Source organism: Lissotriton vulgaris, chromosome 1_2 (assembly GCF_964263255.1).
Source record: "Lissotriton vulgaris chromosome 1_2, aLisVul1.2, whole genome shotgun sequence".
In the NCBI taxonomy this organism is placed as follows: Eukaryota; Metazoa; Chordata; class Amphibia; order Caudata; family Salamandridae; genus Lissotriton; species Lissotriton vulgaris.
Genome location: NC_141686.1, coordinates 174,108,695 through 174,125,407, shown reverse-complemented (window position 1 = coordinate 174,125,407; position 16,713 = coordinate 174,108,695). Strand labels below are relative to the sequence as shown.

General features: G+C 45.5%; 1 pseudogene; it reads right to left on the bottom strand.

Annotated features, from left to right (window-relative positions):
• Positions 1-618: 618 nt before the first annotated feature.
• On the bottom strand, positions 619-8,783 carry LOC147734799 (interferon-induced protein with tetratricopeptide repeats 5-like; annotated as a pseudogene).
• Between the last annotated feature and the right edge of the window lie 7,930 nt (positions 8,784-16,713).

Sequence of the window (16,713 nt, the reverse complement as noted above, 5' to 3'; positions counted from 1 at the left end):
TACTACTTTTGGCATTCACAGAATGCACTTACTACTTTTGATATTCACAGAATGAATTTACTACTTTTGGTATTCACAGAAGTTAGGATTTCAAACTTAAGACAGACTTAAGACAGACTTAAGACAGACTTAAGTTAGGATTTTGACTTAAGTCTGTCTTAAGTCTGTCTTAAGCCTGTCTTAAGTTTGTCTTAAGTCTGTCTTAAGTCTGTCTTAAGTCTGTCTTAAGTTTGTCTTAAGACAAACTTAAGACAAAATCCTAACTTCTGTGAATACCAAAAGTAGTAAGTTCATTCTGTAAATGCCAAAAGTAGTAGGTGCATTCTGTGAATACCAAAATAGTAGTAAGTTTAGGATTGAGTCTTCAGTTCATTCTGTGAATCGGGCCTTCAGGGAGGGGAGCTACCAGCGGGGCACTTGCAAAAGGGTTGTGAATAGCGGAAAGCCATAACTTTGTGGATGTTCACCACGTGTGTCCTCAGACTTGCCCACCAACAAGCCCTTGTAAACGATTTGTTGACACAGACTTTCTTGCACACTGGCTTACTGGAAGAACTTTTTGCATTTACAAATCTATTTATTAGTGTGAAATCTCATACTGCGAACCTGTAATGAGGATTTTCACTCACACAGTAATCTGTTAGTGCACCAAAGGACAACCTATGTGCAAAAATACAAGGCCCTAGCGCCACTTTTGTGTCACTTTTCGAATGTTAAAATTTACGCAAAAGTGGAGCAGGGGGCGTGTAAATCTGCCCCATTGTGAACGGGGTCCTGTGTTATTAGCTCACACTAAGTCACCGTATCAATTAAGCTGATTCTCATTGGTCTATTATTTCAAAAAAACAGTTCTCCTGCTCTATTTAGCCAAGCTTTTCCGTTTAGAATTCGGTTCTAAGCAGTCCGATCTGCTGTGGCCATACCTAATTGTAATGACGGCATCTTCTCTACTTTGTTGTTCCTACAAAATATCTCTTCCTTTCTAGATCCCTTGGAGGAGTTGTGAGAGATCCCTGGCCTCTTCTCTTCTGCCATCTCTCTCAAACATACGAATTATTTTTAACAACTCAGATTTACATTGATTTCCACTCTTTGTTTCACCCTCGACAAATACGTTGATTTCATCCTGTTTCTTATAGAGTAGAAATCGCCCGAAGCTGACATTAAAAGTTTCTTGACATTTCTCATTAGCATTAGGGAGCTCGCTCTCTATTTATGCAAAGAAAAGTTTTGCAAAGATGCAAAGTGGATCCAATTGAATGGCTCGTTTGTAAGCCTGGATCCCTGCTGATATAGCATTTTCTGATGCCACTCTATTTTTGCATATACATTCTTTATGAGTTGTCCCTGATAGAAGTAGCCCATGTCTCTAAGAAGAAGAGAATAATCTCCATCCATGGAATTGGCTTGTAATAGAATGTCACAGAATCTTTTACAATCTTGTGCTAGAAAGACTTGTGCCACTTTTCTCAGAACCGAGGAACGCAACTGTTCTCCACCACATCTTCTGCAAGTTCTTGTGCTTGATCGAAGTCTAAATACTTAAGCAGCAGAGCCAGGTAGGCCCTACACTCGTAATTGATTGGCTCTTGGTGGATGACTCCCTTAAGTTTGGAAATTGCTTTTTCTTTCAGTTCTCTGGCTGCACCGTTGTGTTGGGCCACTGCAGAAAGTGCCATAGCTAGCCCAGCACAGAATTCCTAATTTTTAGGATTTTCTAACAATGCTGTCTGGAAACAGCTTGCTGCCAGCTCATCGCATCGAAAACCAATTGCCATTAGGGACCAACCAATCATTCCACTAATCTCAGGAGTAGTTGGTGTAGAATGAGCGGGCTGATAAAGAAACTGACTAATTGTGTCAGATTTGTCAAGGTATTGTTCTACCATTTCATAGTTGCACAAATGATAGTAGATCCAGGCGTAGTTACCAAAGAAAACCAACTTAAACCCTACCAAGTTGGTTTGTTGACCTTCTCCCAAAAACTCTTCAGTTGTCCTAGTACTTTCAAGGGCCTCCTGGTATCTTCCTTCCCGCTGGTGTATATAGGCCTGGAGTGCGTAAAAGGTGGAACGGTTGTTGTAAGGCGTGTGTTGAAGTCTGAGGTTGAGACCTTGTTTCACGTGTTCTATATCAGTTTCGTCATGCTCCTCAAGACTCCAGGTGAAGTGACACTGACGCTTCTCCAATATTGCCTTCAAAGACTTGGAACTGCAATGAAAAGAAAGGCAGGGAGAACATGTTATACATCTCTCACTTCTTCGGAACAGTCAGCTGGACTTGTCAGCTTTGTGGTGATTCATTTCTATTCTGCAACCTGTGTGCATCATTCTTTTTGCTTTTAAGTATGTGTATGTGATTGTGAGTATGAGAGTGGGCGTTAAGAAGAAGGATTTTTCACCTAGCTAAATGTGAACCAACCTCATTAAGACACCTTATCCAAAAGGAATTATTAGGTCCTTTAAAGGAGTTTTCCCCAATTGTAAAAAACTTTAGAAAGGCGGTCACGTTATTGCAATTGGAGGAATCTACCCTTTTTTCTTTATCCCTTTACCAGTTAAAAGCTTCCTTAAAATTAGCAACGTGGAAGCTAAGTTTCTCGTTGGATAGAGACCAGACAAGGACAAAGAAAGGTGATCTGCCGGTGATTAATTCCTTTAATCTTAAAACAATGCAACTCTACGCTACTTGGAATCTCCCCGCATGGCATTCCTCGTTTCTGGTTTTTATTAAGGCAAGATATGTTACCACTGAATAACCTTTTAGCCAAGTGGAATGGTTCCTCTAACAAATGTACCTTGTGCAACATCTCGATCCAAGATCTTACCCACGTCTTATTCATATGTCCGGCTTTGACAAAATCTCGTCGTAAATGGGTGCGACCAATTTGCTTAGAACTTGGAATCTTATCTGCGAGTGCCTTTTCTGATGCTATTCTTAAGCCCCCTAATGAAATGTTTTGTTCCAGAATTTTTAACTTTTTTTAAATGCTTTTTAGATCTGTATTAATTATGTGTGTTGTTTCCTCTTTTTGTGTACTATTGGATTGTTATTGTGTATGTAAATTTTATGTGGACCTCTCACGAGTTCCAAAACATAAATAAAAACTTACTTGTCAGCTTTGTGGTGATTCATTTCTATTCCGCAACCTGTGTGCATCATTCTTTTTGCCTTTAAGTATGTGTATGTGATTGTGAGTATGAGAGTGGGCGTTAAGAAGAAGCTTGGATTCAGTTACTTAGAGCAGTGGCAGGTGGTGAACTTTGAAAGAGATGGGGATGGGGAGGCAAATACCTGATCCAATTGTTTGGAGCCACTGAGAGATGGATAGGAGTTCAAGGGAATTGGAGGGGAGGGAGAAAATGTTAAAAAAACGAAAAATATAAGCCAAAATATGCATTTTACTTCACACCTACAAAAATAGTGGAGAAGTGTGGCTCAATGGTTAGAGGAGGCATACCCCGAAGTTGAGGTCAGACCCGGGACCAGGGTTCAATTCCCGACGCGGCAGGGTCTGAGCCCAAGTGTCCATGGACTCGATAATTCTCACTTCGGTGCCTACTCGAATCACGGGTTCACACTCTGCAACTCTGGGCAATAGCTTGCTTAATCTCCACTATGGCCCCCCGCGGCGGGATGCCTGGCTTTCACCTTGGGGATGCCCAGTATGGGTTATCTCACAGGGAAAAGCCAGGACGGGCTCCCAATGCAAGCGCCGGGACACCCCGTTGGGGTAGCCGTGCGCTATATAAGATACACTTAAAAAAAAAAATAACTAGATTAACAATCAATGCATTTTCCAGGTATAAATAAAAGAGCGTTAATGGAATATTCCTCCATGGGAAAGAAAAATATTGGACCCGGTCAATGCCTTTCACTGCATGATATCCCAAAGGCAGAGACCAATACACAAATTGTTAACTTAAACTGGGTTTGGCAATTCCTACAATATATGAAGGATTAATTAATGAAATGGCATTTATATTCAGCGCATGCAAAAAACAGCTACTTCTGGAACGAAGTGACTTCTTGCTAAGCATCTTTTAGGATCATGCACCCTCAAACACCATTTTTGGGTTGAGCATTCGAGACCTCTTGTATATACTTTAGTATATACTTATATGTGTATGTACTTTGTGGACTCGTGAGGTCATCCCTAGGACTTGCATGCTTCCGCTTAGAGACTGTTTTTTGCTATTCAACTGCCTCTATTTAACTTTCTTAATATAAAAATATCAGTAAAGGTCAGTAAAATACCAGAATTTCTTTCTGGTGAGGGACTTTCTCTAGATTCCAGTCCATAGAAATTGTCTTCCATGAGCACCCATAGACCTGGCGTGTTGCGCAGTTTGTTGCTTGCTTTCCCCCATGTTAAAGCACGGTGGATGTTTCAGCACCCAGGCTAATGTGCTGCATAGCTAAATACATATAAGGGGCTTCATTTATGAAAAGTGACGCATCGCTGCGAGAAAACAGCGATGCAGCACTTTTCATTGCGACCTCCTTGCGACCCCAATGATGCGTCATATTTACAATATGACGCATCATTGCGCAAGGAATTACAGATACTTCAATATTTCTGACGTATCTGTAAGCGCAAAAGTGGCGCATTGCTGGAGTGTGTCACAAAAGTGACGCAACTCCAGCAATGCGTCCTTTCACATGGGGAGAGCCCCATGTGAAAGGGCTTGCATCAGTCTTACGCCTGCTGTGAGGCAGGCACAAGATTTTGACGCAACAGCGTCCTAAAAGTGACGCAGTGAAATCTCATAGATTTCACTGCGTCACTATTACAAGGCTTTTTGCGGGGGAACGCAGGTATAATGTATCTCAGGAATTTACAAAGTGACGCATCTGCTTAGATGCGTCACTTTTTAAATAGTGCGCAACAGGAGGCATGTTTTACGCTGCCGATGCGTCTCAAAAAGTGACGCATCGGCGGCGTAAAAGTGACGCACTGCCTCATAAATGAGGCCCAAGGTCCTAAAGGCGAAATTGATTGCAATGCAAATACTTGTTAGATCTATCCTGCCTACCCCTTGAACATTATCAATCACATAGTTAAGTGCTATTGCTCTCTGTTGAGGGTGTCAAATGAAGTTATAAGGTGGTAATTGTTCATGATACAATTATGTGCTGGAGTCAAGGGTGTGATGAGGGGAAATAACAGTTGTTTGGTGGTGACATCTGTCCGTAGGGGGCGACTATTTCAAGTGATCCCCAGTTACCCCGACTGCAGACAAACATGCTTTGTATCTTTGTTTAAGGATGCTTCATGTCTTTGTTTAAGACTTCATCTTTATGCAGATGTCAGGCAACCAACAGGATTAAATGCCAGGCATCCGATTTACTAAGAACTTCCTAGTGGGTGCTAATATGAATAATAATCTACTTGAAAGGGAAAAGATGGAAAAATGCAGTTACGAAGAGCATACACTTTCAGGGGTAAAACATAACAGTATCCCTCCGGTTAGACATTTGTTAGAGCCGCAGGCACTAAGCACTCAATTAGTAAACAAACAACATATGTCTATAGGTTTATTTGTACACATGATGTGACAGAAATTGTAATCACTATTTTTACTTTGTGAAAAAGTGTGTTTCCAGAGTAGCCACGTGTATGTCAAATAGCTCATTGTTTAATGTGGATGGTTCATGCTCAGTGGAAAATGCGGATATATTGGCACATGTTCGCCCCTCTGAACACCGATTTGTATTTTGGTGTCTGATTTTGGTCCCTACATGAACCCTGATTAGCTTTTTAAAAATTGCCTTCAAAAGATGCCTTTCATAAAGGAGAATAACGATTTGAGACCCCTCATGACCGTAAGCAGTCTTTGCCATCTTCCTACAGTCTGCTGTGGTATGTTGGGTGAAAACTGATGGACTAAAATGCAGCCTGAGTAACTAGCATTGGATATATGCAAGCATTCCAACAACACCTTTGTGTTTTCTCCGGTGTGATGGATTAAGTTCTATAGTCAAGTCAAGTCAAACCACTTTATTCGATTACTTAAAATCATAAAAGTACGCTATACATGTGCGAAAAACGTTACAAATTGGTTAAAAATGTAATATACAAGATAAAAATACAGTACAAGTTCATTAAAACAACATTAACAGCCATTTCCAAATTTAAAGCAATTGATTGAGCTACAATGTCATTGTATTAAAAAGGTTGGATTTCTTGTGCGGCTTTCTGTCTGTCCCTCTTATTTCTTACTGACGCGACAAGAAAGCTGGCGACACAAAACATAATTACTGGAGATTCCAACAGTTGTAAATACAATAAAGCAGGTTTACACTGGATAAAATTCATTATCTTTAGTAGAGGAAGGATAAACCTTTTCCTGGCATCATGGTACAAAGGGCAAAAAAACATAAAGTGCATTGTGTCTTGGGGGTAAAAATCGTCACATTTACACGGTGCGGCGTCTTCAGGTCTACTCCAGCCCTCCAAATCCCAGAGTACAGAGTGTATTTGGTTAAGCCAGAATTTTGTCAGTAGCCATCTATGAAAAGAATTTGTCACTATAGACAAATAAGGTGACATCGCTGATGACAAGGTAACCAAAACATGGTTGTAAGTACAAGTCCTGTGCACACGTATCACATACAAATACGTTCTTAAGTAAGAACCAAACAATTTTTAGAGAAAATTCAAATAAAATGGTCAAAGTCCAAATGTAGTTTGCATTGTCATTTATCGTGCAGTCTTGATCAGTACAAACAAAGATACACAGTGCATATTCGTCAATGCCAATCTTCTAAGCAGATAAGTAAATCGAAGGGCAATGCCCATTTTATTTGTGTTTCCCTTGTTTCCAGGGTGTGCCTACTAGCTACCACCCCTCCTGAGACCCCTCATGTAAGCTCTCTTTCTTCTTGACAATTGGTCCCACTTTACTCTGCAGCACCACCATTTGACACATCACAGTGTGTTTGTTATGAAGCTTTGACTAGAGTGCAAACTAGTTTTACACACAAAGACCACATAACGCCGTAGTTTGGCGTACAGGTTGAAAAAGCGCTAAAACCCTAAGGTACCATCACGACTCGAGTGGCAGAATATGTAAACCACTCACGAAGATAAAGCTACAGCATTAATGCACCGGTATCTTACACAAATTAGCACATTAGTTTCGTGTTACCAACTCTTCTGTGTGCACAGAGAGGAGCACTGAGAGGGTAATTGTCACAAACATGCATGAATTGTAGGAAACATTTGGAATTCATCTGTTTGTTTGTGTCTTTTTTTCCCTCTCCTGCGGGTAATTGCTGGGGGCCGATAATTCATGAGTACCTTGCCTACAACCAGGTTTTTAATATTTTTTTCCTGTTTGTGTTTATTTTTCACATTATTATCACCAGGTTAGGGTGAGCCTTACCGCCCTCATACCACCGGGGTCTACACTTTGGTCCTGACAAATGCCTAGGAAATAACACTTACATAGGCAGAAACATGTTGACCTCACCAAGCAGGGCTTAGCTGATACATCGATTCAGCTTTTCAACTGCCCACTCCGTTTTTAACAGTGCCAGGTTGGCCTACTAATATAAGTTTTTTAGGTTACAACATGATCACTTTTAACTCACTTCACCCATCACGTACAGAATCACTAACCAACTCTGCAGTAACTCTGGCGTCAAAGCACACCAGGTTGATTTTAGACCTTCCTGGTAGGGCCCTATGATGAAGCATGTCACCAACCACGTTGGTGAGTGAGGGCCTTCTAAAAGAATCTAATTTGATTCTTTTTTCATTTGTTCACTCCTCCTCTCGTTGAGAGGTACACTCTTTTGTTGATCTGATTGTCTCAGCTGGTTCTTCATCTTTTTTCCAGTTATATGCAATAGCGCTTGGAGTTTCTTTGGTCTTTCCCGTATCAGCATGTTTAAGTGCGAGATCTGAATTTGTAATTTTGTACATGTTGTGACTTATTCTAATTTGTTTTTATTATGCCTTTTAAATAAATAATTGATCAATATTTTTATACAACAACACTATTGTTTCATGTTTTTGTTGATACCTGTGGGCACCATTTTCGTTGAAGTGTAAATTTGGTAACTACTGTAACATTACAACCCCCTTGCCCCTCTAGGGAAGACCCTATGACCAATTAAAGATCTGATTAATAGTGAATCCAGGAGAAGGAACTCTGAATTTTTGCTATTGTTGACCCAATCCTTTTCCTGATAGAAAGGGTAGCTCCCAGACAACCTATTTTGATTGAGTCGTCTGTCCATGTGAACGTGGTGAGGTGGGCAAAGGCAATCTTACTGCAGGCTGTGAAGACTAAGTTGAGTGTGAGCCTGGTGATGTGAGTCAGGCCTTGTATGAGCTGCATGAGTCCGATGTTGTTAAGGCTGCCCAAGAGGTCAGTGGTGTTGAGGTCTGATAGGTCATCGAGATGAATGTTGAGGTCGCTGAGCAGGAGGAAGTCATTGGGTCGTATGGTAATGAGAGTGAGGAGGTTGCTGAAGGTGCAGCGTGGTCCTAGTGGTCAGTGAACCAGGGTGGCTGATATGGTAGTGGAGTGGCTGAGATGCAGTTTGACACGCAGGTGTTCCATGAGCGTGGTTGGTTCTTCCGTTGAGGTAGTGAAGATGATGGTGTCTTTATGGATGATTTTGAGGCCTCCTCCAGGTTTCAGTAGACTGTTGTGATGGACAATCTTGCTGCCAGTGGCCACTGCGATTGCAGGGGTGAAAGACAGATATTTTGTTGACAAAGAAGATTTGCAGGGAGTGTGCATTGATGAGGTCCCATACCTCAGTGTCATGTTTGCAGATATATCTGGTGTTAAGGAGCATGCAGCTGATGATGGGTGTACTGTTCAGAGCCTGGTGTAAAGGAGATGCTGCAAGAGAAATGGCAGTGATCGCATGAGAAAGGTACTGCCAGTCAATGAGATGCAGTGAGGGGGCAGCAGTCTTGACGGCATCTGGTGTTGAGTGCCAGCAAGTCATTGGAAGTGTAGTGGTGGTGGCTGGATGGACCAGGATCAGTGGCGCTGGGCATGGTACAGTCGCGGAGGGGCATCGATGGGCTTTCTGTTGGTACGCCAGCAGCACAGATGTGCAGTGACCACCATAAAGTAGGTCGTAGGAGGGGGAGGAGTGCAGAGGGCTAGAAAGGGGTGGGAAGGTTAGAGTGCCTTCTGCAGAGATCTAATTATAACATGTATTCTGAAGGGGGTCAAATCTGACAAAATTATTAAGTGGGTTAATGTGCATGCTGCAGACATCAGCAAGTAACTGGGAAGTCAGAGTTGTCAGACTTCATTACGTAGCTCAGTGGGTTACTGTGTCTCCTGCAGACAGCCTGTGTGTAAACTGTATGTAACTGGTGTCAGATATGGACCACATGCTTCAATGGGTTAAAGCGCCTGTTGTATAAATTAATATGTGCAACCTAAAGATTACAGGGTTGAAGGCCCACCATGGCCACCTCAGCCTCTCATTCTCCCAATGGTGATAATAATAGTAAGGTGACAACACTGGATATTGTTGGTGCTTTGACTGCGCAGGCTGTCACTGTGGTGCTACATTATGTAGACAAGTGCAGCATTGTCAGTGTCGAGAAGGGGACGTCCCTTCCCTGTCAAAGGGCAACGCTCCAGTGGTTTTACGCTTCGCTCAGCTTCACTGCAGCAGCCAGGCAGGCTCTTCCGTCAGAGACATATGCAGGCGCCGACATGTTTGATTGTGTGTGTGGTGCGACGAGCCCGTGAAGCGCCAACCCGCACTTCAACAGGCAGTCAGGCCGCTAGGTCATTGTTATGTAATGGTGGGTTGAACATTGCATTGGTGCACTTATATTCAGAGGGCGACACTGAAACAAACTGACATGTTGGACAACGGAAGTTAGTGTTGCTACCGTCACTGGTGTCTTTTGGTACACAAAGAATAGTTGCTATAGTGCCGAAATATACAGTATACCATACACACGCAAACTCATATATGCTGACCATTCCACACCGTGCTATGCCATAACACAACTTAATGTGAGATAACAGTTCAGCATAACACAGACTTGCATCATAATGCAACCTATCATGGCATACATAGCACACCGTACGATACCATCCACAATAATACAGTATGAATATGAACAGTGTGGCATAATATAAGAAAGCGTAGCGTAGCATAACACAGCATGAACTGACATGACAGTACACAGCAGGATATAGCAACACATACAATAACAATACACGGAAAAGTACAATTTAAAAGTTCAACAGAACAGAACAAAAAATAACACACAGTAACAGGTGCATTTAGAGGAGAAACTCAATCTTATGCAACGCACCAGAAAAAATAGATGACCACCGCCATACACAGAAACACAGAAATAAACACAAGAACACATCCAAAAACACAGTCACACACGGTACACACATGTGGGACACACACATTACATACACACATCCCACACCACAATGGGAAACAAGCCAAAATTATCAGTGCAATGGTAAATGTACAGCTATACAAGCACAGAGAGAAAGAAATGGAGAGGTAGATTTGAGAATATATTCACACTAACCCTAAAAGTCACACAGAAGTACAACAGACACCAGTTCAGTTTAAATGCACGCAACCGACCCATTAAAGACAGCTACATCTGGGAGCAGACCCACAACATGACAAGCACTCACATGCATACACAGAGACACACATACACTCGCATCAATGCAAACATAGCTAGACCTATGAATAGATTGGCCACACACACAGATATCCAGGCCTGCAAGTCTCCACGCAAATACCAAGATATGTCAGCACTCGCACACGCTGAGGCATACACACAAACATAGCTGTATATTAAATATTGCACATAGACTCAGACTGGAACAATTCACTACAGTTCCCAAAAAACCTATGCAAGCCTTCACACAGACATGCAATTCAGCAGCGCACGTACATGTGGACATGTAGGGCCGGTCGCTTGATACACCGCGCGGCTCCCCCCCCTCCCCCCGTGAGTGCCAGGACCCCTGACCTCCGCTGCTGCCTCGCTCCGGCTGAGCGCCGGTTTATTGCGCTATTCCTGTGGATTGTGCGAGTATTGTGTTGTCTCTGCTTTTACCCCCGTTTTTTCGCCATTCCCTTCTCCTCTGTACTGCTGTTTTTGCCATTCCTGTATTTTGCTGTGCCCCTGATTATTTAGCTGTCCCCGTGCACCCGTGATTGTTCCCGCTGCTTCTACCCGCCCGCTCCCCACCGCTGCTCCCCTGCGGCCCGCCCCCTTTTCTTTTCTGTTCCTGCCATTAGCCACCCCGCTCCCGCCTCCCAGCTGCTCCTCCCTCCCACTTGGCCATTTATGGAGGTCGCCGCACGGTGTTGAGCTGTGATCTTTGTCCCTGCCTGCAGGGCCGGTTGCTCAATACACCAGGCGGGTCCCCCCCTTGTGTGCCAGGACCCCTGACCTTCGCTGCTGCCTCGCTATGGCTGAGCGCCGGTTTGTTGCGCTCTTCCTGTGGCTTGTGCCAGTATTGTGTTGTCTCTGCTTGTGCCCCCATTTTTTTCCATTCCCTTCTCTTCTGTACTGCTGTTTTGCCATTCCTGTATTTTGCTGTGCCCCTGATTATTTAGCCGTCCCGTGCACCCGCGATTGTTCCCGCCGCTTCTTCCTCTCCCCGCTCCCCACCGCCGCTCCCCTGTGACCCCGCCCCCTTTTCTTTTCTGTTCCGGCCATTGGCCACCCCGCTCCCGCCTCCCAGCTGCTCCTCCCTCCCACTTGGCCATTTATGGAGGTCGCCGCACGGTGTTGAGCTGTGACCTTTGTCCCTGCCTGCAGGGCCGGTCGCTCGATACACCGCACGGCTCCCCCTTGTGAGTGCCAGGACCCCTGACCTCGGCTGCTGCCTCGCTCCGGCTGAGCGCCGGTTTGTTGCACTATTCTTGTGGCTTGTGCCAGTATTGCGTTGTCTCTGCTTGTGCCCCCATTTTTTTTGCCATTCCCTACTCTTCTGTACTGCTGTTTTAGCCATTCCTGTATTTTGCTGTTCCCCTGATTATTTAGCCGTCCCCGTGCACCCGTGATTGTTCCTGCCGCTTCTTCCCCTCCCTGCTCCCCGCCGCTGCTCCCCTGTGGCCGGCCCCCTTTTCTTTTCTGTTCCCGCCATTGGCCACCCCGCTCCCACCTCCCAGCTGCTCCTCCCTACCACTACGCCATTTATGGAGGTCGCCGCACGGAAGCGCAGCGGACGTGCGCAGCGGGCGCACCTATTGTACGCTGAAGGCGCGCCAAAGGCAAGCCCGTCTACACCCGTGCGCGCCTGGACCGCGCCCAGCGCCAGGACCCCTGGCCCCCGAGGATGCCATCCCACTCGACGGACTTACGACGGCACCACCCTCAAGGCACTCAACGCCAGACGGAACCCCGCCTGTTACCGAGCCACCCCGAAAAGCACCCACGGACCCTTCACCTGCCAAGCCTGCAACTTCACCTACCTCCGGACCTGCACCGCACAGGCCAAGCCAAGCACCAGCAGCAACCACCTCAAGTGCATCCTGCTTAACACCCGCTCAGTCCACAGACACGCCGTGGAACTCTGGAACCTGCTCAACACAACATCACCAGACGTCGCCTTCCTCACGGAAACCTGGATGATCGCCTCCTCAGCGCCCGACATCGCCATAGCCATCCCGGACGGATACAACCACCAGGTTAGGGTGAGCCTTACCGCCCTCATACCACCGGGGTCTACACTTTGGTCCTGACAAATGCCTAGGAATTAACACATACATAGGCAGAAACATGTTGACCTCACCAAGCAGGGCTTAGCTGATACATCGATTCAGCTTTTCAACTGCCCACTCCGTTTTTAACCGTGCCAGGTTGGCCTACTAATATACGTTTTTTAGGTTACAACCTGATCACTTTTAACTCACTTCACCCATCACGTACAGAATCACTAACCAACTCTGCAGTAACTCTGGCGTCAAAGCACACCAGGTTGGTTTTAGACCTTCCTGGTAGGGCCCTATGATGAAGCATGTCACCAACCACGTTGGTGAGTGAGGGCCTTCTAAAAGAATCTAATTTGATTCTTTTTTCATTTGTTCACTCCTCCTCTCGTTGAGCGGTACACTCTTTTGTTGATCTGATTGTCTCAGCTGGTTCTCCATCTTTTTTCCAGTTATATGCAATAGCGCTTGGAGTTTCTTTGGTCTTTCCCGTATCAGCATGTTTAAGTGCGAGGTCTGATCTTCTTCATTAAGCTAGGGTGCTGGCACAGCCTGAGATCCAATTGCTGACTGTGGATTAGTCATGCTCTAGGTCGGCTGTTAGGATAGACTGGTTAGATCTGAGGGTGTGGGTCCAGTCTGCTTCTGCTATTTGGTTCGAGTTGCGTCTAAAGTTGATGGTTGGCTCTGGTTGGCTATGGTTTGCTGGATTTGGTCTATTGACATAGAAGTGTATGATTGAGTCGTCTGTCCATGTGAACGTGGTGAGGTGGGAAAAGGCAATCTTGCTGCAGGCTGTGAAGACTAAGTTGAGTGTGCGCCTGGTGATGTGAGTCAGGCCTTGTATGAGCTGCATGAGTCCGATGTTGTTAAGGCTGCCCAAGAGGTCAGTGGTGTTGAGGTCTGATAGGTCATCGAGATGAATGTTGAGGTCGCTGAGCAGGAGGAAGTCATTGGGTCGTATGGTAATGAGAGTGAGGGGGTTGCTGAAGGTGCAGCGTGGTCCTAGTGGTCAGTGAACCAGGGTGGCTGATATGGTAGTGGAGTGGCTGAGATGCAGTTTGACACGCAGGTGTTCCATGAGCATGGTTGGTTCTTACGTTGAGGTAGTGAAGATGATGGTGTCTTTATGGATGATTTCGAGGCATCCTCCAGGTTTCTGTAGACTGTTGTGATGGACAATCTTGCTGCCAGGCAGGGGTGGCCACTGTGATTGCAGGGGTGAAAGACAGATATTTTGTTGACAAAGAAGATTTCAAGGGAGTGTGCATTGATGAGGTCCCATACCTCAGTGTCATGTTTGCAGATAGATCTGGTGTTAAGGAGCATGCAGCTGATGATGGGTGTACTGTTCAGAGCCTGGTGTAAAGGAGATGCTGCAAGAGAAATGGCAGTGATCGCATGAGAAAGGTACTGCCAGTCAATGAGATGCAGTGAGGGGGCAGCAGTCTTGACGGCATCTGGTGTTGAGTGCCAGCAAGTCATTGGAAGTGTAGTGGTGGTGGCTGGATGGACCAGGATCAGTGGTGCTGGGCATGATACAGTCGCGGAGGGGCTCCGATGGGCTTTCTGTTGGTACGCCAGCAGCGCAGATGTGCAGTGACCACCATAAAGTAGGTCATAGGAGGGGGAGGAGTGCAGAGGGCTAGAAAGGGGTGGGAAGGTTAGAGTGACTTCTGCAGAGATCTAATTTTAACATGTATTCTGAAGGGGGTCAAATCTGACAAAATTATTAAGTGGGTTAATGTGCATGCTGCAGACATCAGCAAGTAACTGGGAAGTCAGAGTTGTCAGACTTCATTACGTAGCTCAGTGGGTTACTGTGTCTCCTGCAGACAGCCTGTGTGTAAACTGTATGTAACTGGTGTCAGATATGGACCACATGCTTCAATGGGTTAAAGCGCCTGTTGTATAAATTAATATGTGCAACCTAAAGATTACAGGGTTGAAGGCCCACCATGGCCACCTCAGCCTCTCATTCTCCCAATGGTGATAATAATAGTAAGGTGACAACACTGGATATTGTTGGTGCTTTGACTGCGCAGGCTGTCACTGTGGTGCTACATTATGTAGACAAGTGCAGCATTGTCAGTGTCGAGAAGGGGACGTCCCTTCCCTGTCAAAGGGCAACGCTCCAGTGGTTTTACGCTTCGCTCAGCTTCAATGCAGCAGCCAGGCAGGCTCTTCCGTCAGAGACATATGCAGGTGCCGACATGTTTGATTGTGTGTGTGGTGCGACGAGCCCGTGAAGGGCCAACCCGCACTTCAACAGGCAGTCAGGTCGCTAGGTCATTGTTATGTAATGGTGGGTTGAACATTGCATTGGTGCAATTATATTCAGAGGGCGACACTGAAACAAACTGACATGTTGGACAACGGCAGTTAGTGTTGCTACCGTCACTGGTGTCTTTTGGTACGCAAAGAATAGTTGCTATAGTGCCGAAATATACAGTATACCATACACACGCAAACTCATCTATGCTGACCATTCCACACCGTGCCATAACACAACTTAATGTGAGATAACAGTTCAGCATAACACAGACTTGCATCATAATGCAGCCTATCATGGCATACATAGCACACCGTACGATACCATCCACAATAATACAGTATGAATATGAACAGTGTGGCATAATATAAGAAAGCGTAGCGTAGCATAACAGAGCATGAACTGACATGACAGTACACAGCAGGATATAGCAACACATACAATAACAATACACGGAAAAGTACAAATTAAAAGTTCAACAGAACAGAACAAAAAATAACACACAGTAACAGGTGCATTTAGAGGAGAAACTCAATCTTATGCAACGCACCAGAAAAAATAGATGACCACCGCCATACACAGAAACACAGAAATAAACCCAAGAACACATACACAAACACAGTCACACACGGTACACACATGTGGGACACACACATTACATACACACATCCCACACCACATTGGGAAACAAGCCAAAATTATCAGTGCAATGGTAAATGTACAGCTATACAAGCACAGAGAGAAAGAAATGGAGAGGTAGATTTGAGAATATATTCACACTAACCCTCAAAGTCACACAGAAGTACAACAGACACCAGTTCAGCTTAAATGCACGCAACCGACCCATTAAAGACAGCTACATGTGGGAGCAGACCCACAACATGACAAGCACTCACATGCATACACAGAGACACACATGCACTTGCATCAATGCAAACATAGCTAGACCTATGAATAGATTGGCCACACACACAGATATCCAGGCCTGCAAGTCTCTACGCAAATACCAAGATATGTCAGCACTCGCACACGCTGAGGCATACACACAAACATTGCTATATATTAAATATTGCACATAGACTCAGACTGGAACAATTCACTACAGTTCCCAAAAAACCTATGCAAGCCTTCACACAGACAAGCAATTCAGCAGCGCACGTACATGTGGACATGTAGGGCCGGTCGCTTGATACACCGCGCGGCTCCCCCCCCCGTGAGTGCCAGGACCCCTGACCTCCGCAGCTGCCTCGCTCCGGCTGAGCGCCGGTTTATTGCGCTATTCCTGTGGTTTGTGCCAGTATTGTGTTGTCCCTGCTTTTGCCCCCGTTTTTTCGCCATTCCCTTCTCTTCTGTACTGCTGTTTTTGCCATTCCTGTATTTTGCTGTGCCCCTGATTATTTAGCTGTCCCCGTGCACCCGTGATTGTTCCCGCTGCTTCTTCCCCTCCCCGCTCCCCACCGCTGCTCCCCTGCGGCCCGCCCCCTTTTCTTTTCTGTTCCTGCCATTGGCCACCCCGCTCCCGCCTCCCAGCTGCTCCTCCCTCCCACTTGGCCATTTATGGAGGTCGCCGCACGGTGAGGAGCTGTGATCTTTGTCCCTGCCTGCAGGGCCGGTCGCTCAATACACCAGGCGGGTCCCCCCCTTGAGTGCCAGGACCCCTGACCTTCGCTGCTGCCTCGCTCCGGCTGAGCGCCTGTTTGTTGCGCTATTCCTGTGGCTTGTGCCAGTATTGTGTTGTCTCTGCTAGT